Source organism: Muntiacus reevesi, chromosome 1, assembly GCF_963930625.1.
Source record: "Muntiacus reevesi chromosome 1, mMunRee1.1, whole genome shotgun sequence".
Classification (NCBI taxonomy): Eukaryota; Metazoa; Chordata; class Mammalia; order Artiodactyla; family Cervidae; genus Muntiacus; species Muntiacus reevesi.
Genome location: NC_089249.1, coordinates 92020885 through 92044562, shown reverse-complemented (window position 1 = coordinate 92044562; position 23678 = coordinate 92020885). Strand labels below are relative to the sequence as shown.

At 35.6% G+C, this 23678-nt stretch overlaps 1 protein-coding gene and 1 non-coding gene across 3 annotated transcripts in view; both read left to right on the top strand.

Annotated features, from left to right (window-relative positions):
* Window positions 1–23678, top strand: part of MAGI3 (membrane associated guanylate kinase, WW and PDZ domain containing 3) — a 253176-nt gene that overhangs the window by 60571 nt on the left and 168927 nt on the right. The window lies entirely within an intron of this gene.
* TRNAR-ACG (transfer RNA arginine (anticodon ACG)) lies at window positions 18094–18165 on the top strand. Its single transcript has one exon. It is a non-coding gene; the product is annotated as a tRNA-Arg (tRNA).

Genomic DNA, 23678 nt, shown 5'->3' with positions numbered 1-23678 from the left:
AATTTGACTACTCGTCAAAGATTTATAAATTTTACCTTGTGTAAATCAGTCTGTAATCATAATCATTTATGATGATTCATGTGAGCCACTCTGAGGGAATCATGTAACTGGTATAAATCCATACTTGACTTTATTTTAATTTGCAGCTTTTGTTTCTAAGTCTTTTTGATGGGCACACTGAAAGGTAAAAGTTTTGACAGTGTGACATTGTTTTTAACAAAAATGTTTACATTGTAAAAGTAAGTTTCTTAGAGTTATTAGATGGATTAGATTTCATAATAGATGAAGTATTTAAAATATGCTTTGTTTAATATCTAAGTTTCACTAAATACATACTTTGTGTTAATTCATTCTTTTTTAAAATTGACATATAGTTCACATACAATAAAATTTAAACTTTCATAGCGTACAACTCAGTGGCTTTTCATGTATTTACAAAGTTGCCCAACTATCACCAATTTGTAATTACAGAACATTTTTATTACCCCAAAAGAAACCTATGCTTGTTTGCAGTCACTTCCTTTTCCTCTCTGCCTAGCCCCTGAAAAGTGAGTTTCCTTTCTGTCTCTATGGATTTGCCTATTCTAGAGATTTCATGTATTTTTATACATGTGGCCTTTTGTGTCTGGGCTTCTTTCATTTAGTGTTTTTAAAGATCATACCATTGTAGCACCTATCAGTTTCACTGCTTTTTATAAAGGAATGATATTTCATTGTATGAATATACCACGTGGTGTTCATTCATTAGTTGATGGACATTTGAGCTGTTTCCACTTTTTTACTATTTTGAATAATGCTGTTATGAACATTTGTATACAGATTTTTATGTTGCTATATGTTTCCTGTCTCTTGGGTATATACTTAGCAGCAGAATTGTTAACTAATATGATATAATTGTTAACTAATATGTAACTCCATGTTTAATCATTTGAGAAACTGCCAGACTGTTTTCCAACATGACAACATCTTACATACCCATCAGCAGTATATGAGTCAAATTTCCCCACATTTTCACCAACACTTGTTGTTATTTGTCTTTTTGTGGATGAGAAATGAGCTCTACAATAGTGAGTTTCCTTATAACATAGTGTTAAGTAATATGAAGGTAATAATTATTTTCCAGTTTACAGGAAAGTAAACTTACTTTTTCCTTCTATAACTGTTATTAAATAATTGAAGTGAAAGAAAATAAAAGTCGCTCAGTCATGTCCGACTCTCTGCGATCCCATGGACTATACAGTCCATGGAATTATTCAGGCCAGAATACTGGAGTGGGTAGCCTTTCACTTCTCCAGAAGATCTTGCCAACCCAGGGATTGAACCCAGGTCTCCCTCATTGCTGATGGATTCTTTTCCAGCTGAACCACAAGGGAAACCCACTAAACCTATTATTAATTACTTACACTGACTCTAGATACACGAAATTATGTACTCTTTTAAAAAATTACACATGTAAATGTTTCATATGTGTTTCTGATACTCCAATCACCTAAGTGAATTTGAAATACTACTTTTATATATTTAAGGCATAAGTACTTTGGTTCATAGAATGTTGCTTTTTCTTTTATTGTGCATGTCAATTATGAAAGAATGATTGATGTACAGTCTCTAGTCAGTATATTCACATTGATGCTAATAGGATTAGAAGTGTATTTTAAATAATATTTTAAGCCTTCCCTTTCAAGTATGTGCAAATGTTGCATTTTAGTAGGATTACACAAATAGGGAATAGAAGTTTAAATGACAAAAAATGAAAACAAGCTATAATAGGAAAATATTTTTTTGTGCTGGTTTTAGCAGAGTTCACTTTATTTTAAGTAGATAACTTGTGAAGAAGGAGCAAAGAACGTTCTGAATCATTTTCTTCAATTGGGCTTGCTTATAGTCAAGAAGTTTCTTTAAAGGCAATATTGTATGGAGAAGGCTATTAGAGTCCCTTGAATGGTTCTCCATGGTGAAAGTCATACCTCGGTTTTGTTTTGTTTTTCTTTTTTTTTTTTTTGTTTTGAAAAGATATTTTTATTCTCTTTATTGTAAACTTTCTGCTCATGTATTGTACATTGATTTTTTTTTAATTAATTAATTAATTTATTTATTTATTAAATTTTATTTTATTAGTTGGAGGTGTTTTGTTTTTCCTATATGAGCATATACACCTTATTTGACCAATTTTTCAAATATTTCTTGTGGATGTATATAAGGATAAGGATAAAGTTTTAGTATTAGAATAGGGTTTGATCCCTGGATCAGGAAGATTCCCTGGAGAAGGGAATTGCTACCAACTCCAATATATTGTCTGGAGAATTCTATGGATAGAGGAGCCTGGCAGGCTACAGTCCATGGGGTTGCATAAGAGTTGGACACAACTGAGCAGCTAACACACACACACACATACACACATACATACACACAAACATACACACATACACACATACATACACACGCTAGGCCTTCCCTTGTGGGTAGAGTAACATGATTGCTCTACTAATGATCTTTTCTTTATCCAAGCTACTGCTTGTGGGTTGGAGTAACTGGGAGATCTCAATCTGTTTCCCTTTTACATTACTTACCACCAGTATTCCTGAGGCTATGAGAGCTGAATTGCTAGATGTTCTTTTATATAATGGGTAGGAAAAGTTGTGTTTGTTGCTAACCTGTGTATGATAGTATATCTCTATTCTTTTCTCATCTGTTGATGGGGATGATGTCTTACAAACTAATATCCTAACCCTTTGGTTCCTGTGACATGCCTCCTCAAAAATAATAGTAATGTTTCTTTATATAGGTAACCGTACTTTTTTTTTAAGTAGTAATTTATGATATTATGACCCAAAGCATTTTAAAATGTTATACTAATTAACTTCAAAGAAAAAGAGCATTTCTCAATATCAGGTGGCAATTATGTGATATACTGGATGGTGAAGGATCAGTGCCAATGACATAGATGCCGAGGGTGAACAGAAATGGATAAGAGAGGTGATCATAACTGATGATGAGACTGACATCACATCTTGAGTAGTGCAAGAGTCCTGAATTCCCTTGTTCAGTTTTATGTCAGGGCAGGGAACAAATCCTTTTTAAGTGTTGTGTTACATTTGGGGTGTGTGTGTTTGAATTCTGAAGTTATATAATATTAAGAAAAAATAAGTTAATTTATCTATCAAATTTTGGGGGCTGTATTTTTATTTTTCATCATTATGACATTTTTGGATTATAATTTCTAAATAATTGGAAAGGCTGTTCATCCAGAATAACCTGGATATTCTGGGTAAATTATCACAAATAAATTTTTTTTTCAGTCAATTACATTAATATCTACCACTTGCTGAATTTTTAAAATAAATCTAAATTATTTAGCATTTTTATTCTTTCCTAAACAATGTAGTTTACCAATAAAACAGACTGTAGTTTTATAATTTATCAATCTCTATATTCACTATTATTTCCCTGTGGGTTCACTTTCCTTCTTGCTGGATTATATCTTTAGTATTTTGTTCAGTGAAGATCTACAGATGCCTTTTATCTTTGTATGTCTGTAATATCTTTATTTTGCTATGACTCTTGAAGGATAGATTATCTGGGTATGAAACTGCACATTGACAGTTTTCCTTTGAAAATGCTTTTTCTCATCTGTTTTTATTGGTGAAAAGTCTGTAATCAACCCACTTGTCATCCTTTTGTAAAAATCCATATTTTCTTCCTAGGAACTTCCTTTTCCTTATATTCTGCAATTTTAATAAAAAATATCTAGGGATTAGTTTATTTTTATTCATGCTGTTTGGTACTTATAGTGTCTTTTCAGTCTCAGGGCTCACCTTTCCTCACTAATTTTTTTTTTTTTTAAGAAAAGTACATCTGCATAAGCATTTGTGTTAATGGCGGCAGTTTTTATTAAGTTTTGTTATCAAAGTTCTATCACTCTATAGAGTGAGTTGATAAACTTCCTGTAAGGATTATGTGTTATTTTAGGCTTTAACTTCTAAAAATGATCTTATCCTAAATGACTGTTAGGCTATATGGATAATTGACTATTTTTTTCCAATCTCTTGGACTTCCCTGATAGCTCAGCTGGTAAAGAATCTGCCTGCAATGTGGGAGACCTGGGCTTGATCCCTGGGTTGGGAAGATCCCCTGGAGAAGGGAAAGGCTACCCACCCTAGTATTCTGGCCTGGAGAATTCCATGGACTGTATAGTCCATGGACTGTATATGTCCTCAAAGAGTCGGACACAACTAAGTGACTTTCACTTTAACTTCTCTTCGCTTTCCAATCTCTGCGTTGGGCCTCTTCAGATATTCTTCATCTTCTTGAATGATTTTTGGTAATTTATATTTTCTAGAAAATAGTCAATCATTGTAGGTTTTTAAAATTTTATATAGTGTTATATATTAAAACATTTTTCCCCATATGCAGTCATGTTACTCTTTTATTTATGATGCCCTGTAGGTTCACTTTTTGATACCAAGTATTCCTAAATGTGTCATAATGAATATCACTGCAGGAACTATTTTATACTTCAGATTTTTGTCTCTCTCAAAGGAATATGCATCAGTTAAGGAGGGTTTTTTTGAGGTGGAGTTCGGCAGCACAGTCAGGCATTCCTTGGGGGATGGAGCATGAACTGAGGAAATAAGCCAAAATATTAATAGTTTCTTCTCTATGATAGGATGGTGAGTGGTTTTTATTCTCTAACATTTTCTTGTTAACTTTTGTACATTTTCTACAGAAAAAGTAAACATACAGTAGAAATCAATCATGGCACTGTGCCATGTATGTACACATTTATTTTTTAAATGCAATGGCACTGTGTCAGTCTGTACATGTTAATTTTTCCTTCTGCCCATCTGTCTGCCACTGCCAGTTCCCCAGCCAGTTAAGAAAAAATGAGCATGGATGGATAATAAGTTTTTCCTGATGATCACTTCCTTAGCTCTCAACAGCAATTATGAAATATTCCATTTCACAGATATAGTCAATTACAAACATACTGAAATGACCACTCTTTGCTTTAGAGGGATCGTCTTTGCTTATAGAGAGAAAAACGAGATCACAGTGTCTTTCTTTCCTGAGCAGTAGAAATGTGACTTGTTGATCCTTCTTTTTCCTGCAAAAGGAGGACCTTGCTTATTTTTTTCTAACTTCCTCTACCAGGAAGGTGAAAGAATGAGAGAAAGGTGAATGGAGCATAGTTAGCATTAACTGCAGTAACATTGCTTTCCTCAAAATCTAGTGTAATTTTTAGGATGTCAAGGTATATAGCCATAACAATATTCCATTTGTATTCTATATTCTATTCTATATTCAATTAAAGTGCAGTGAAGTCATTTGGCACTAACTCATTTTTAGAGTTTTGAGGCAGTTGGCTGCCTTGTTGCAGAATTTTATTCTGAAATCTGTTGTGAAGATTGATGACCTCTCTAAAAGATCTCTCTGTAACTATTCCATTAGGACATCAGATTTAGCCAAGTATTTAGCCAAGTGTTAATTCTGTTGGATGAGTTTCTATGCATACACATAGCACTATACACTGAAATCTTACTATTCCATAAACATTTTATTTTAAATTATTTAACCTTTCTTTATACTATAATAGAAAATTATGGAAATGTAATACTGTGCGTTTGCATGGACAACAAAGATGTTCTCATTTTTCTTCAATCTTTAAGAGTATGTCAGAACCTTTTGGGATGACTTATGATTCAGAACAGTCTCTTATGTGCAACTGCTTTAATATTTTATAGTGACAAAAGGAGAGCCACAAACACAGGAGTTGTGTTCTGTATTTTTTTTCCTCTTTGATTTGAGTAAGATTGAACCACCTCTAGGGTGAGATCAACTATTTAGCAAACAGTGAGGTTAAAGTAAGATGAGGGAGAAACAAGGAAAATCAACAAAAGAAAACTCAAGATTGGAAAGATTTGGTGAAAAAATTTTACTAAAAGTCCTGAAAGGGTTTTCTTCCTCACCAACCTCAAAGAATATGACTGAAATTCTTACTTTGATTATTCATTATCAACCAAATGAAAGTGGAATCGATAGATGGTTGGCACATTGATAAATTCTGCCTTGCGGGTACAGCCAGGACCTTATAAGTAGGCAATTGCATGTTATAAATTATAGGTATATAAGCATAAATGCTGGTATGCATTATAGATTTCTTAGGGGCTTCCCTGGTGGCTCAGAGGGTAAAGTGTAAGAGAAGGCAGCCCAGTATTGCTTACATATCACCTGCTGCTCTTCTGTATGTCTAGGATATGAGTGGAGCCAGCAGTTGGTTGATGAATTGAAAATGCTAGTTAGAGAATTACAAATTGATATATACATTTTATAAACATTTTGTTTTTAAATTAAATCATATATTATACATTAGTTTCAAATCTTTTGAAGTAAAGTTCAGCTTTATTTCATTGAGTATGGGTCTGATGACTGGAGACTGCTGTCATCTTTCTTCCATAAATAACCTACAATGTCTTATCTATTATAATAATTTCAATTCCAAGTTCCTTGAAGTAGAACATGAACTTACATGTCTGCATATCGAACTGGTATGGGATCCTACTTGATTTTTTATTTTTAAAATAATTTCTTTTTTCTAACTTTTAGAGGCTTTCCAAAGATTTCAGTGTTTTCTCAAAACATTTGTCTTGGTTTTCATAGAAACACTCTTTTTTGTATTTACATCACAATATTTAAATGTTATGTAATCATAAAGTGTCATAAAAGGGATGAGAATGAACACAGCATAATATTTTAACTTGGGGAAATAGAATGTGACAGTATATTGCTAATGGAATAGTGTATTTGAGTCAAGCATTTAGTTTGCTGCAAACAGAAGTGTGTTTTAAAGAAGACATGCAGAGCTGGCCGATAAATACCGTGGTGACCAGCCCACTTGGGAAGCGCCTGCTGTGTTTGACTTAGTTGATGCCTATATTCTTCTGTAGGTACAGTTAGCTGTGATAGGTCCTTATGGTTAAGACCTTTAACAATGATCTTTGATGCAGAGAGCTGTTAAAGAGCTAAATATACACATGTTAATAAGAGAAGAGAGCAGCAGGCAATATGATTTTGGAGCTCACTGTGCACTCACAGCATCCCCTTATGGGAGGTATTAGCATACTCTATGTCCAGGATACTTCAAGTAGATAAGAAGGAAATGATGCAAAGAAAATAATATAATAATTTTGACTTATTCTCCATATTAAATGAACTGAAAAACAGTTTACCATCTTTTCAAATATCTCTGGAAGAATCACTGAAATTGATCTTCTGTCAAGATAGTGGTTTATTACTAAACAGACATTATGCAAACCATTTATGCAGACAAAATCAAATAGAAATATTACATTATGAAATAACACTTTAAAAAACCCACTTGGTTGATGATTGTTATTTGGAAGGGATATTTTGCTTGTTTTTAGATTGTATGTCAAAGTTGTCTTTCTTGTGGGGGCGGTTTAGCCCAGCCTTTAGCCTGTTCCGTTCCTGACGAGAAGGAAGTATCCTACCTTTTACCCAGAGGCAATAGCTTAGGCTCTGAAGTCAGTCTAACATGTAATGTCCAGCCCACACATTTTTATTTTACTTAGGAGCTGTGAGAGACTATGGGCAAGTTGCCTAGCTTTCTTGTCTCATTTACATCATTATAAAATAGGAATTAGTATCTGTCACACCGTTTCTATAAAGATTAAATAAATTAGTTCATGTAAAACTCTTCAAACAGTGCCTGGTATATAGAAGTGCTCAATAAATGACAGCTACCATTATCCTTATCATCTTTGGAAAAGGAGAGGTTGTTGCTGAAAATGTGCCCAGAGAGATGACCTTCAGATATGCAATACTGACAATTAAGTACAGAAATAAACAAGAAGTAGGAGAACCAGGGAAGGCATACACGAAGAAGTAGCATGTTGTCTAGATTTGTCGTCATAGGTTGGGGCTCTACTTTTGTTCATTAAAAGAAAAATACTGTATCAAAGTAGAAATGAAACATAAACTGAAAAAAAGGAAATACTAAAAATAAGGGAAATTTATAGGTTAGAGAATAGGAATGTAGTGGGATAAATATGAGAAAGACCATTAAACATGTTTTCCTGGCTTTATTGAGGTATAATTGACAAAAATTATATATATTAATGGTGTACAATGTGATGTTTTGATATATATATAGTGAAATGATTACCATAGTCAAGCTAATGAACATATCCATTGCCTCACATGATTATAATTGTGTGTGTGTGGTGAAAAACATTTGAGATTTACTCTCTTGGCAAATTTCAAATACATGATATAGTATTATTAGCTCCCTACTTCTCCCCACCCCTTGCCCTTTTATAGCTCATGGACTCTAGCCATACTGATCTTTCTGTTTATCTGTTAATCACGGCCCTCCTTCACACAGGACCTTTTCACATCCTCTTGGTTTTTCCTGGAATGCTGTTTCACTTGTTTTGAACAGTTAATTTCTATTTTTCTTTAGGTTTCAACTCAGAATTTCACATCCATGGGGAAACTGTTCCATAATCTTCAGACTATGTTTGGGTCCCCAGACCATCTGTTCTTCTAGATTCTTATATCTTTTCTAAATACTTAACACTGTTAGCCATGATTTTTGAGTATTTGTGTCTCATTTCGCTCAACTAGACCTTACTCTTTTTCAGGGTAGCTTTGAAGGCTCTCTTGCACACAATGTAATCCCAATGCCTAGCATGTAGATGGGTACTCAATAGATCATTGCTGAATGAATAAATAACAGTATAGTCAAATAACTTTTCCCTTTCTTCTTCATTTATGAAAGTTATAAACCTGTTCTCTCAATTGAAAACATATCCAAAATCTGAAAGGTTTTCAGCTTCTTCAGCGTTACTGGTTGGGTCATAGACTTGGATTACTGTGATATTGAATGGTTTTCCTTGAAAATGAACAGAGATCATTCTGTTGTTTTTGAGATTGCATCCAAGTACTGCATTGTGGACTCTTTTGTCGACCATGAAGGCTACTCCATTTCTTCTAAGGGATTCTTGCCCACAGTAGTAGATATAATGGTCATATGAGTTAAATTTGCCCCTTCCTATCCATTTTACTTCACTGATTCCTAAAATGTCAATGTCCACTCTTGCCATCCTCCTGTTTGACCACGTCCAATTTATCTTGATTCATGGACCTAACATTGCAGGTTCCTATGCAATATTGTTCTTTATAGCATTGGACATTACTTCCATCACCAGTCACATCCACAACTGGTTGTTGTTTTTGCTTTGGTTCTGTCTCTTTATTCTTTCTGGTGTTACTTCTCCACTCTTCTCCAGTAGTATATTGGGGACCTACCAACCCAAGGAGTTCATCTTTCAGTGTCATATCTGTTATGTATGATCCATCAGAAAGCTTCCATAAGCCTCTTATAAGCCTCTCTCAGAGGCCAAACTGAATAAAAACCATCATAGAAAACTAATCACACTGATCACATGGACCACAGCCTTGTCTAACTCAGTGAAACTATGAGCCATTCCATGTAGGGCTACCCAAGATGGATGGGTCATGGTGGAGAGTTCTGACAAAACGTGGTCCACTGGAGAAGTCAGTGGCAAACCACTTCAGTACTTTTGCCTTGAGAACCCCATAAACACTATGAAAAGGCAAAAAAGATATATGATACTTTATTGAAATATTCACCTTATTGCAGTAGTCTGATACCCAAACTGCATAACTCTGAGTTATGTTTGTATTTGCATGGGGTGGTTTGGAAAATTTTGGAAAATTTTTCATTTTCCAAGGAGAAAATGAAAAATATTAGAATTAATAAATAGGAGTTAATATGAATATTAACATTAGATAAAAGATAAGGTTAGTGACTTTTGTATAATATAATAAATTAGATAATATAATAGAAAAGTTCTCTATTTATTATAACATCAAGAAACCTGTTAATGAAAATAAGGCAAATAAATGAAGGAGATTATAAAATTCTCCTGAAAGTGATCAAAGAAAATTTAAATGGAAATCATGAATGGGATGACAGAACAAAGATGTGAGTGCTTTCAAAATTGGTTAATATTTGTTGCGCTAAAATCTCAAAATACTTCTTTTGAAATTTGACCCGAAAATTTATGCTTTCTTGGAAGAATAGGCAAATGATAAAGATAAAGCAAAACACTCTCCGATATAAATCACAGCAGGATCCTCTATGACCCACCTGCCAGAATATTGGAAATAAAAGCAAAAATAAACAAATGGGACCTAATGAAACTTAAAAGCTTTTGCACAACAAAAGAGAACTTTTAAAATTCTTTTAGCGAGTTTCAAATATACCATACAGTATTTTATAACTGAAAGTTTTCACTTTGACCCCTTTCCCTCATTTCACCCCCCCACTAGTCCCTCCTCTGGTCATCACCAGTCTGTTCTCAGTATCAATGAGCTCAGTGTTTTGCTTTTATATTCCACATGTAAGTGAGATCATATGGTATTTGTCTTTCTCTGTCTGACTTGTATTACTTAGCATAACGCCCTCAAGGTCCAGTCCTATTGTCACAATGTCAAAGTTACCTTCTTTTTTGTGGCTGAATAATATTCCATTGTATAGCATCCCCTGATGGACACTTAGGTTGCTTCCATGTCTTGAAAATATATTTCTTATACCAAAATATCACAGCGCCAAACTGAAAACAACCCAAATGTCCATGAACAGGGAAACAGATTACAAAAAGTGTTATGTCTGTATAGGGGATATACTACTACTCAGTAATAAAAAGGAGTGATCCACTGGTACTTGCAGCAGTTTAAAGAAATCTCAAAATCATTATTTTGAATGAAAGATGGCAGACACTAAAGAAAGCCTTTATACTATAATATTCCATTTATGTAAAATTTTAAGAACTGCAAACTGATCTGTAGTGAAAGAGAGTAGATCAGTGTTTGCTGAGGACTGAAAAGGAGTGTGAGAATTGGAGGTGAAGAAAATGATCTGTGTCCTGATTGTGGCAGTAGTTTCATAGGTATATACATCTGTCAAAAGTCTTTGAATTGTACATGTTACATGGATGTAGTTTATTATGTATCTGTGTTTGTATTGTACATATGTATTACACATTTGTCTGTATTTCTCTCATCTACTAGTTTCCACTTTTCAGCACATTCTGTTGGCTATACTTTCAGAAAGTATCCAGAACTAAAAGCCTTCTTGTTAGTCCTTGTTAGCCACCATACTAGTCAAAGCTTCCATGATCTTTTGTTTGGATAATTGTTCTAGAGTTTAACTAGTCCCACGGTGCCACACCTGGCTTCAGATTAATCTAGAGTTCTAGAGTTATCCTGTTTAATCAGAGGTCATATCACATCACTCTTCTGCTTAATACCTTGTGTGATGTGTATCCTGTTTAGAGTAAGTCCACCTTACTCTATTGTCTTTACAAGGGCTTGTAAGAACTTACACACCTGGCTTCCTAATACCTCTCTGACTCCGCCTCATGCATTCCAGCTGCATTACCTTCCTTGCCTGTCCTTGAGTGAGCATCTGGGCAGGCCCTTCCTTCAGAGCCTTTGACCTTGCTATTGGCTTCCCTGTGATATTTCTCCCAAAGACAGCTACATGACTTATTCATTCGCCTATCTCTTCACATCTTTACTTACATATAGCATCCCAGGGACCCTTCCCTAGCTACTGTTTTTAAGTCACTGCCAGGTTGGAGCCCACTCCTCATCTACCTTCCTGCCTTGTTTTCTTCAGAGCACTTGGTACCAGCTAGCATTCTATGTTTTACTGTTTCTTTTCTGTCTCTGACCCCTGTCTAGTAGGTAAGTTCAATGAGGGCCGAGAATTTTGTACATCTTCCCAGCCCAGCTATTTTGCCATGGTTGGTACTCAGCATGTATTTGTGGAATGAATGAAATCCTTTCACTTGTACTCCATGTAGATCAAACTCAAAATCAAACTCAACTGGGATAAGCTTCTGAAACAGGTTACTGTAATATTTCTATTCCTTACATTGTCCAGTAAATATTCTCCATCTAAAATATGGAATTTAATGGATTTGCTATAAGGGAATTAGCTTAATATGTAGTACTTTGAGTTTCCTTGTTTGTAGAAGGAGGTAGATAGATAGATACACTGAATGATTCCTAGAGTTCCTTTTTCTTTTCATAGTCTGTGAGCCTTTTAACCGAAACCCTTTTGGTTTGGGAATGTTGAGAAACTCTCTGTTTGATTCTCTTTATGGATAGAGATATGAGTGTTTTTATGTACTTCAGTCCCTGTTCCTTTTTTAAAAGTCCTAGGAGCTCTGGAACCCAGAGTTTGGCAAGGATGAGGTTAATACAAGAAACAGGGTAGCAATTCATGGGACCAGAGTTCATCCTAGCAGCTGGTTTGGGAGTGGGGAACAAACAGCTTCAAACGACTAAAAATGGCCAGGATGTAATATGAGTAAGAATCTGGACATACATTTCTTTTGTGCACTAATTGAGGAATTTAATGGAGGTTATGCCCCAGAAACTGATTTCAAATTTCTGGTTGTAAGTCACGAGAGAAAGTAGAGTTTGGTATATTACATTCTTTAGATAGCATTAGCTTTGTCCTGTAAAGAGGTGGATTAAAAAATTTTATATGTATGGCCGAATCTCTTTGCTGTCCACCTGAAACTATCATAGCATTGTCAATTGGCTATACATCAATATAAAATCTAAAAATTTAATGGCATTTTTAAAAAGATGCAGAGCTGCCACTCTTATTCCTTTGGACCTATCTAAAAAAGAAAATTGTGCTTGAAGAAAGGGTTCTTTTATGGAAAAGTGTGGAGTAAAACAAAAACTATGATAAAATGTTTTCATTATCTAAAAGTTCTTTTTTTTTTTTCTCTTCTGTTTCTGCTTATTTTAAAATATCTGGTTTTAAATTTCAAGGTAGTACTGACATTTCATTTATAGCTCTTATAAGTTTTACCTCTGCTTGCTTTTAAGGATGTAATAACTAGTTTCTTACATTTATCAGTTCTTGCTTCAATAATTTAGGGAAGCATGGGATGCTGGTGTTAATGATGGGTTTTAATTAGTGAATCAGTTTTTAAGAATAGGCTTCATAGGATTTATACTGCTCTCCCATCAAGGGTTCAGAAGAATAACTGAATATTTTAGCATACTAGTACAGTTTTGTTGAAATACCTAGGTATTTGGAACTGCTCCTGTTTGAAAATTAAAACCGTATTATGACAATACCACTTATTCACGGTCAGTAGAGCACATGCTGTAAGTTGTTTTCTCGGGTGGTGCAGATGGTTTTGAGCTGATATTTTGAAAGACTTTCCAAGCCCTCTTGTACTTCCTGGATTTTGTTTGCTGAAAGTTGGCTTCATAGCCTGCAGTCGTGAGTTAGGGGAGGAGAAGGAGCCTGACCAGCCCCTATAATATTCTGAGTCATATTTCTTTTCGATGGAACTAAACCAACATGAATGTTGAGAGAGATCAAAATTTGGCAGCTTTTCATTTGCTTGATATTTGTAAACAGGCCTTTCTTTACGGAAAGGAGTTTGGAGGAGGGCAAAGATGTCATTCTTTTTTTTTTTTTTTTTTCATTCTTTTTTAAAAATACATACTTGTGTAATTTCCTACTTGACCCATACACATGAAGCATATTAAATACTGATAGACTATTTGAATTCGAGACTATAGATAATGCTGGAGTGATTTACAGACATTTCTGTTCCTTATTCAGTAGGGAATACTCAGTAAGTAGGGGAGTGGAATTGACCTGTATACCTCACACCTTGTCTTCAGCAAGGAGTATATGGCTGCTTCATGGATTCCCTTTTGTCAGTTACATGACTGATGTTTATTAAGTGCTTATTAAGTGTCTGGACCCTGTTCTTGGTGATAGAAATGCAGTCGTGAACTGGAGATTAGTTTCTAGTCATAAGAAGATTGTAGAGGTGGGTAGATAGGTAATAAACCTGCACATAAGTAATTCAGTAAGATAAACTCGATAAACGTGGAGAAGATAGATCAGGTATTAGTCGGTTGTGAAGGCGTAAGGTATGATGAGAGCTGTTTATCTAGTCAGAGAAGCCTTCACTAAAAGGGTGATATCTGGATTGAGACCTGAAGGAAGAGAGGAGGAAACCATGGGGTGAGTTGCTCTAAGATCATTCCTTGCAGAAAGAACCACACAGTGACAGTAATCTGGTATGTTCAGAGACAGAAAGGAGACCACTGAGACTGAAGAACAGTGAGCCAAGGAGGGAAGAGCAATCAGACATAAGGTTGGAGGGGGAGCCGGAGGCCAGGTCAAGTAGACACTGGTAGGTCACAGGAAGGAGTTTGGATTTTTTTCAAACGTGAGGTTTTTCAAAGTGAGGTATATGTAATCTATGTTGAAGATAGACAAGAGGAAAGTAAAAATGGAAGCAGGAAGACTAGGTAGGGTGCTGTTGCTGTAGTTTCCTGGGAAGATGGTGGGAGCTTTGATCAAGGTGGTGGTAGTGGGATTCAGGGTATATTTTGTTGATTTTAAAGGTAGTAAAACTTGATAGATTGGAATGGTATAAAAGAGTAAAAATGATCTTAATTTTTTTTGGTCTCAGTAATTAAGTGCATAGTGATGCTCTTTGCTGAATTGAGCAAGTCTTGAAGTTGGATGTGAAGGTTTGGAGTGGTGAGAATACTTTCTCTGCTTGAGTCATATTGACTCTCAGTGTACCAAGGAAAACAGTCATCATTATTTGCCATTTTAACCCATTGCATTCTTTTTACTTTCAATTTTTTACATTTTCAGTTATTTTACAAATAATTTATAGAAATTAGTGTACATGAATAATGAAAACTCTATTAGAAATTTTAATATGAATTTAAAAGAGCAAATGCAAACTTGGTTTTTTTTAAATACTTTTTTTTAGAGTTTTTGGTTCACAGTAAATCGAGACGATGGTACAGAGTTCACACACACACCCCTGGTCCCACACACACACAGTCTCCTCTATGAAACCATTCCCCACTGTGTTGGTACGTTTGTAACAACAGATTTATAAACTTCAACTAGAATGATCAGTCCAGTGCGTTCTTTCATTTCTACATCATCTGTTTCCTTCTCTACACCTTTGTTTAAATACCTGCCGTCAGCATTTATCCACCTTTGAACTTTATTAACTAAAATTTGCTGCACAATCATGAAAGAATACGGTCACACATCTCTTTAGGTAAGTGGGATAGTCCAGATTTTTTATTATATTGATTTACAATGTTGTGTTACTTTTTACTCTATAGCAAAGTGCTCACATATATACCTCTTTTTTATAGTCTTAGTATACTTATAATCTTTGTTTTTTGGAAGATCTGTTAAAAAAAATAAGTCATAAAATATCAATCCTTACAAATGGAACTGTTCAGAAAAGATATTTTAAAATAAAACTTGGATCTAGTAGAACGTGATGATATTAATTAACAAGGGTTAACTTTGAAATGCTTACTAGACATCCTAGTGGAGATGTGTGGCAGTGGTTGTCTCTGTGAGTCTGGAGCTCTGGCAAGAGATCCAGGCTAGAGATTTCAGTGGGAGAGTCATCAACACATATATGGTATTTAAAGCATCAGGTCTAGACAGGATTGCTTGGGAAGGGAGTGTAAATTGAAAACAGTAAAGAATAGGCTTCTGTGGCTCTCCAGGCTTTAGAACTCTGGTGAAGGAAAAAGCTACAGAGAGAATGCAAACAGTGAGATAGGAACCTAAGCTCTCATTTGGAGAAGAGTGTTTGAAGTAATCAATCGGATCAAAGGATGCTGAGAGGTTTTTTGTTTTTGTTTTCCAGGGAGGTCAGAGAGGTTTGACCATTGGCTTTTTCAAAAATAGGGATCATTGATGACCTTGAGAAGAGCTTTTTCACTGAAGTGATAGAGTCAAAAGCCTATTTGTAATGGATGGAATTGAGAAAGAAGAAATAGAAAATAGAGGCAGCTCATTTGGTAGATTTTGCTGTAAAGTCAGAAAAATGGTAGTTGGTAGGGGTTTCTTTTAATACACTCTAGGGGACTTAGAGGAGTTGGTTGAGTACCTAGAATTGGTGTGAGCCAGAGAGCTATTAGTACCTTAAATCAACATATTAAGGCTCTATATTAATATTTTCAGATTAACACTCTCCAGGAAGAAACAGAACAGCTCTTGGTCAGGTTCTGCCCCCTCGCCCCCCATCTTATTCATGCTAAAAATTTTTGCTAGGATATTTACTTACCTTTTGCCAGTTAGAAACAAAAACACTGAATATTAGCTTGCCCTGTGTGACTTTACAATGCAAATCAAAAGAAAAAAATGAAATCTTTGTTAATTAAATCCCAGTTTTTTGGTATACATTTAATACTTTAAGTGACATTTATCTGCTAGCTAGATCCCCATATCTTTTGGGACATGTTGAATTGTAGCAATTGCTATCTAAATGATAAGATGAATTGAAATAGCATTTTATTTAGAATAGTGTAGAATTCACATTTAGCTATTTTTTTTTTGACACAAATGTTGCTTACAATTATGAAGAACAAAGGTTCTGAAATATATTTTATGTTTTGAAATATAAATAATTAAAATGGAGGCCAAATGTTGTAAACCTTTACTGTAGAGACTGATTAACTAAATATCTATTGAATGGACCAGTTTGGAGCACTTAGAACTTATACTTAAAAAACTAGTTGAGTATTATTCAGTTTCATTAAAAAATTAATGTTTCTCTAGAGAATACTAGGGTTGTATCTAGTGACACTGACTCTGAATTTGACTAACTTCACAACTTTTTTCTTTATCTGCTTTAGATTTAGAGTATGATTTTTGCAAAATGATAATTTTAGATATACATTTGTGCCACCTTCATTATTTTCTTATTTAAAGAAATCAAAATGTCTTCTTTACAACTTTTCATTTTAATTTTGCTTATTATGTGTTAAAATCTTAATCCTCTGTGTTATATGTGATAGCTCATTATTGTACAAATGAGACTTTCTGGAACAGTTCCAGGTGATATTCCGGAAACTCAGTGGCAGTTAAATAGTACAGATATCTTTTGGCTCTTGGTATTTTCATGATTGGCTTCCACTATATGAGGTTGTTGGATGCAGAAATTATTTAGCATCATTGTCAGAAGTCCCTTCAGACCAATTTCGAAACTTAGTTTCTAAAACTCTCCAAAGAAGCAAGATCTCAAAATTTTTTAATATTGACAATTTGAAAATTCTTTGGTGTTAATGATAAAATGCTGAGTTAAACTTACTTGAGGTAATATTTGCCAAACAGTTATTTTACATGTTTATGCTCATAAGTTTTGTACTTTAACATTTACTTTTGAAGCCTCTTAGACTGAAGATACAGCTTGTTTGGTTCTCCCCCTTTTCCTTCTCATAATACTAACTTCTTTCTTCCTTAATTTCACCACAAGTTTAGGGAGGAAAGGCTTCCTCCAACACATCTCCAGTATCCTGCCTTGTTATATCATGGGCTGCAAAGCATTTTAGGATTTGGTCCTTGCCCAAGACCTGGCCTGTTTCATGTCCTCAGTGATGTTGAGCTATTTACAGGCAGCGGTGAAGAACCCATCTGCCAATGTAGGAGATGTGGGTTTGATCCCTGAGTCAGGATTACTCCTCAGAGGAGGAAATGGCAACCCACGCCCGTATTCTTGCCTGGAGAATTCCGCGGACAGGGGAGCCTGATGGGCTACAGTCCATAGGTTCGCAAAGAGTCAGACAAAACTGAGCAACTAAATAACAACAACAATAAATGCTCTGAAACTTCTAGGCCGTTTCTCATGGTTATGTTCCTTATACCTGTAATACTGCCTCCTACCTTGTCTATCTAGCAATTCCTATTTATTCTTTATGTTTCGGCTGATAGATCGCCTCCTCTGTTATGTGTTTCCCTTGGGCTGACTTTGGTGCTACATTTTATTTTAGATTTTTTAATTATTTATTTTATTTTATGCCATGCCACATGGGCTTGTGGGATCTTAGTTTCCTCACCAGGGATTGAACCCATGCCCTCTGCAGTGAAGGTGCAGCGTCCCAACCACTGGACTGCCGCAGAATTCCTGGTGCTGCCATTTGAATGTTCCTACTATACTTTGCCGGGCTTCCCTGGTAGCTCAGACAGTAAAGCATCTGCCTACGATGCAGGAGACCCAGGTTCGATCCCTGGGTTGGGAAGATCCCCTGGAGAAGGAAATGGCACCCCACTCCGGTATTCATGCCTGGAAAATCCCATGGACTGAGGAGCCTGGTGGGCTACAGTCCATGGAGTCACAAAGAGTCGGACACGACTGAGCCACTTCCCTTCCCTTCACTTCACTGTGCTTTGCCAGCGCCGCCTCTGTAGAAATCGTGGATGCAGCTGTTGCACACTAGTCATCTCTCTAGACTTCCAGTAGCCACTAGCCTCAGGTGCTACTGAGCACTTAAAATGTGGCTGCTGCAACTGAGGAACTGAATTTTCTTTTTTTTCTTTACTTTTAAAAATTTATTTTATTGAGGTATAGCTGATTTAGTGTTGTGTTAATTTCTGCTCTATAGCAAAGTGATTCAGTTGTACATATATATACATTCTTTTTGTATTTTCATTATGGTTCGTCACAGGATATTGAATATATTTCCCTGTGCTATACGGTAGGACTTTGTTGTTTATCAGGAACTGAATTTTAAATATTATTTAATATATGTGTGTGCATGCATGCGCAGTTAGTCACGTCCAACTCTTCAATGCCTTGGACTGTAACTCAACAGATTCCTCTGTCCATGGAATTTTCCAGGCAAAAATATTGGAGTGGATTGCTATTTCCTCCTCCAGGGTATCTTTCTGACCCAGGGATTGAACCGAAGTCTCTTGCATCTCCTGCACTGGCAGGCAGGTTCTTTACCAGTTGAGCCACAAAGCCAGTTTAATATAAATCAAATATAAATAGCCACATGTGGCTAGGGGCTACTCTGTTGGACAACACGGTTTACAGCTTTTGTAGTGTGCCAATAGAATGAATAAGGAAAGACATGGGTAAAAATCAGTGTTTCCAAGGAAATTTTAGCATCTGAATTAAGATGTGCTGTAAGGATAAAATATACACTGAGTTCTGAAGACATAGTACCAAAAAAAAGAATGTAAACTTTCCACTACTAATTTTTTAAATATTGATTATCTGTTGAAATATAGCTTGAATATAGTGGGTTAAATTAAATATATTATTTAAAATAATTTCACCTATTTCATTTTAGCTTTTTTTTTTTAAGTGGCCACCAGAAAGTTTACAGTTCTACATGTCTCACCTTTGTGGCTCACATTATATTTCTTCGGACAGTGCTATTCTGAGAAAGAACTCTTTGTAGGTAGGAACTTATCTTTTCATTTTTATCACAACTGTTACCATGCTTTCTACATAGCAAGTGCTTAATATCTAGTTGTTGAATTAATGAAATAAGTAGTCCCTAGCAACTAGTACCCATGAGCCTTTTGAGGAATTGAAGCTTTAGGTTAAGGCAACTGATTTTGCAGGTCTATAGGTGTAAAGTCATGTATGGATGTGAGAGTTGGACTATAAAGAAAGCTGAGCACTGAAGAATTGATGCTTTTGAACTATGGTGTTGGAGAAGACTCTTGAGAGTCCCTTGGACTGCAAGGAGATCCAACCAGTCCTTCCTAAAGATCAGTTCTCGGTGTTCATTGGAAGGACTGATGCTGAAGCTGAAGCTCCAATACTTTGGCCACCTGATGAGAAGAGATGACTCATTTGAAAAGGCCCTGATGCTGGGCAGGAGGAAAAGGGGACGACAGAGGATGAGATGGTTGGATGACATTACCAACTCGATGGATATGGGTTTGGGTAAACTCCGGGAGTTGGTGATGGACAGAGAGGCCTGGTGTGCTGCGATTCATGGGGTCTCAAAGAGTTGGACATGACTGAGCAACTGAACTTTAGGTGTATGTCTGTTTTACAGTATATTTCAATATATGATTGATAAATAATAAAAAAAACACCTGCACATAAAAGTAAAAAGTTTAAGAGACCTCAGAAGACAACAGTAATGTCACTTGTTCTGAGTACTTAATCTAATTGAATCATTAAGCCCTCATAACAACATCTATGAGCCAGGTTCCATTTATAGTCCCCATTTCAGTAAACTGAGGCAGAGAAATTAACTAAGACACAAAAATATTAACTGGTGTGTCCATGCTGTGAAGTCTGGCAATCTGGCTTCATAGTTTGTACTTTTCACAACTATGCTAAGGACATGTAAAGTAATATAGTAATATAATTATAGTCACCCATGATTATTTAATTACTCTTGTCAACTTAAAAAATGTACAACATGAAACTTGAGAGTGAAATTTTATTTTTGGCAAAATGAGGGCTGCAGCCTAGGAGACAGCATTTCAGAAAGCTCTGAAAAGCTGCTTCAAAGAGGCAAGGGTCAAGTTCAGTATATATGTGATTTTGGTGAGGGGTGAGTACATGTAATCAAGCAAATATTTTTTGCAAATTTCTGCTAGCCATGAGAACAGTCATAACCATGAAGGATTTTAGTGTTTTTCTAGATATGAGGAGATACAAGAATTGAGCTCATAAATGAAATCAAGCTCCTGAAAATATCTATCTGAAGACATGTCCTGCCAGTCTTGTCCCAACCCTCTTGAGCACAGATTGCCTCATTTTTGCTCTCTCACCCTGAACTCTTTTCGGAGGGTGTTAAAAATCTGCAGCTGCAGCAGCACCTGATTTAATCATCGTAGGGGTATTAATATAGATGGCAAGTGCTAATTTGTAGTTGACACTCTCAAGGTATGAAAGAATTTATGTGAATGAATCCTGGGCAGCATTGGGCTTGGGGAACTTTATGGTGTTTTAACTCCTTTGCTTTCCTGAAATGAGGAAAATTTGTTTAGGAATTTCAGTCTAATTGCTTTAAGATTTATTAAAGCTCAGCAATTACAGTTTTTGTTTTAGTTCATTTGGTATGAACTCATACTGTTTTTTAGTGACTTTTTTTTTCAACTCACAAAAGAGCATAAAACTTGTCACTGGTAGGGCATAAGTGAAAGTTATCATTTGGCTTCTGGGAAAACAAAACAAGATGGTCACTTATTTTGGGGTCTCAGGAATCAACTGCCCAATGACAGACATAAGGTATTTTAGGGGGAAGCAAAAAAGCAAGGTTGTGTTTATTTCTCCTCAGCTTTCTATTAACATTTCCCACTGAAAATTTTATTTCATATCTAATTGGAAATTCAGTATGCCATTATTCTGAATAAATCTTACCAAATGAATAGTCATGAAGCAGCAGGGTATAATGTCCAAGAGAAAAAATATATATACATATATATATATTTCATTTTTTAATATGTTTCCACAAATTCTCATATATGCTGAGTTGGTCTTTTTTTTCTTGTTCACATAATTCTTTTCAGTAGTAACATACCTTTTGAGAATTCATACATTTGTAAGGGTATTATGGAAAACTTCCCTGGTGCCTCAGATGGTAGAGAATTTGTGTGCAATGCAGGAGACCTGAATTCGATTCTTGGGTTGGTAAGATTCCCTAGAGAAGGGAATGGCAACCCACTTTAGTATTATTGCTTGGAGAATTCCATAGACAGAGGACCCTTGAGTTCTTCAGTCAGTGGGGTCACAAAGAGTCAGACACAACCAAGGAACTAACACTTTAACTTTTCTGGAAAACTTAGCTTGAAAAATATGCTGTCAAAAGATTCAGGTGAGGAAAAAAAAAAAAAAAAGATTCAGGTGAATTCTAGGTAATAAAATGAATATACTTGTAGGCATTATCATTTTGCATGCAGAAAACAGGTTTGTTTCTCTTGCTTACATGAGTATGGGTTGGCAGGCAGTTGAGTTGGCAGTTCTGAGTTGGGCAGCTCTGTTCCACACTGTCACCCAGGAACCTCATTCTTTTTGTCTTGTTCCACCACCCCCTAAGGAAGGTACTGCTCTTGTCTACAAAGATAAAACTGAATCACTACCCCCTACACTGGCATTCTGGTCTGTAGGACAAGGGAGAAAACAAGTGGAAGGCAAGTAGCATTTTTAAAAAAACAATATGCGAGCTGGAAGTTATAGTCAGCATTTCATGTCCATATCGCATTGGCCAGAACTTAGTTACATGGGCACATCTATCTGCACGTGAGACCAGGAAATGTAGAGGCTATGTTTTCAAAAGAAAGAGAGGAATGCCCATTGGAAGATGATCTGCCTTGTGAATAATTCCCATTTGTTCATCACCTGTATGCTAGACATTGTGCAAGATCCTTTATCTGTTAATTCATCAGTCCTTATGGTTGAGATGCAGAGGGGTTAGAGATCTCAAGCTGGGTCACCCAGAAAGTAAATAGAAGACCTGGAATTTGAAGTCAAGGTCTGTCAGACTTCAAAGACCATATGGCTTCTACCACACATGCCTGAGAGATTAATTAGATTAATTAGAAGAAGGGATCGAGATTTTTGACCCAAGCAACTGGGGAGATGGTACTGTCATTAACAAAGACAACAAAATCAAACAATTTTGTGTGGGGGATGATCAAGAATTTACCTCAAGGTATTTTGAATTTAAGATACCTGTTAATATGCAAGTGAAGATGGAAAGTAGATAATTGTAATATGTGAGTCTTGAATCCAGGGTAAATGATTTGGCTGAAGACATTAATTTGGTAGCTGCCAGTTAACAAATGATAGTTAAAGCAATTAAGGGAAAGGGCTCCAAGACTGTACCCTGGGCCATTTCTTCCTTAAAAGATCTGAGAGATGGAGAGGAATTAGAAAAGATTGCTCTCATAGATGAATTTTTATTCCTCTCATTAACATTCTTAGGGGGTCTGCGTCTCTGTTGTTTGCACACAAAAGCAGAATGTTGTACTCTTTACTTGCTAATATAACTTTTGAATCCACCCTAGCAGACCTTTTATCATTCTAGGAATCATGAATATGTGTAGCCATTGTCTTTGAGATTGGTGGCATCACTGGAACTACCTGGCTCAAGAAAGTCAGGAAAAAGTGGTTCCATTCTCTATATGCTACTATTTCATAAAATTAGAATCTGACAGTGAGCTCTTAACCTGTTTTTGTATTGTCGCTCCCTCCATCCATATTAAGTAATATATGTCTTGTTTCCTCTTTCCTTTTCTGGCATTGTTCTGATTTCTTGCTTGTTTTTTGTTTTGTTTTTAATTTTCCTAGTTTCCTTCAGTATTTTTCTAGAAAGTAATGCATATTACTTTCTAGAAGTGTGCATCTCAGCAAAGAATACCCGAGAGTTCAGAGATACTTTTTAGAGAATCTCTACTTACTTTCTCTCTCAAACTTGTAAACTTATAAGCCTACTTCGGTCTGCCTTTGTAGTTTACCATTTAAGTCTGTTTCTATATATTTTGATAACATAATGAACACCACACACTGAAACAAATAAATGTTTTGCAACAGATACATTCAATTATTTAAGCAATTTAAGTCACTTTATAAATCTTGGAATTTTGAACTAATGAGGACTGTAAGTTTTTGAAAAAGAGAACAAACTTCTGTCCTGCTCTTTGAGTGTTTCATTTAATGTGTGTGAAGTTGGTGGCAAGCACTTTGTCATTGTTATTTGGCAAATTCCTCAATTTTATGATATATATAACCCAAATATCTCATTCCTGTTTTTTTCTAGATTAAACCCAGTGTTTTCCA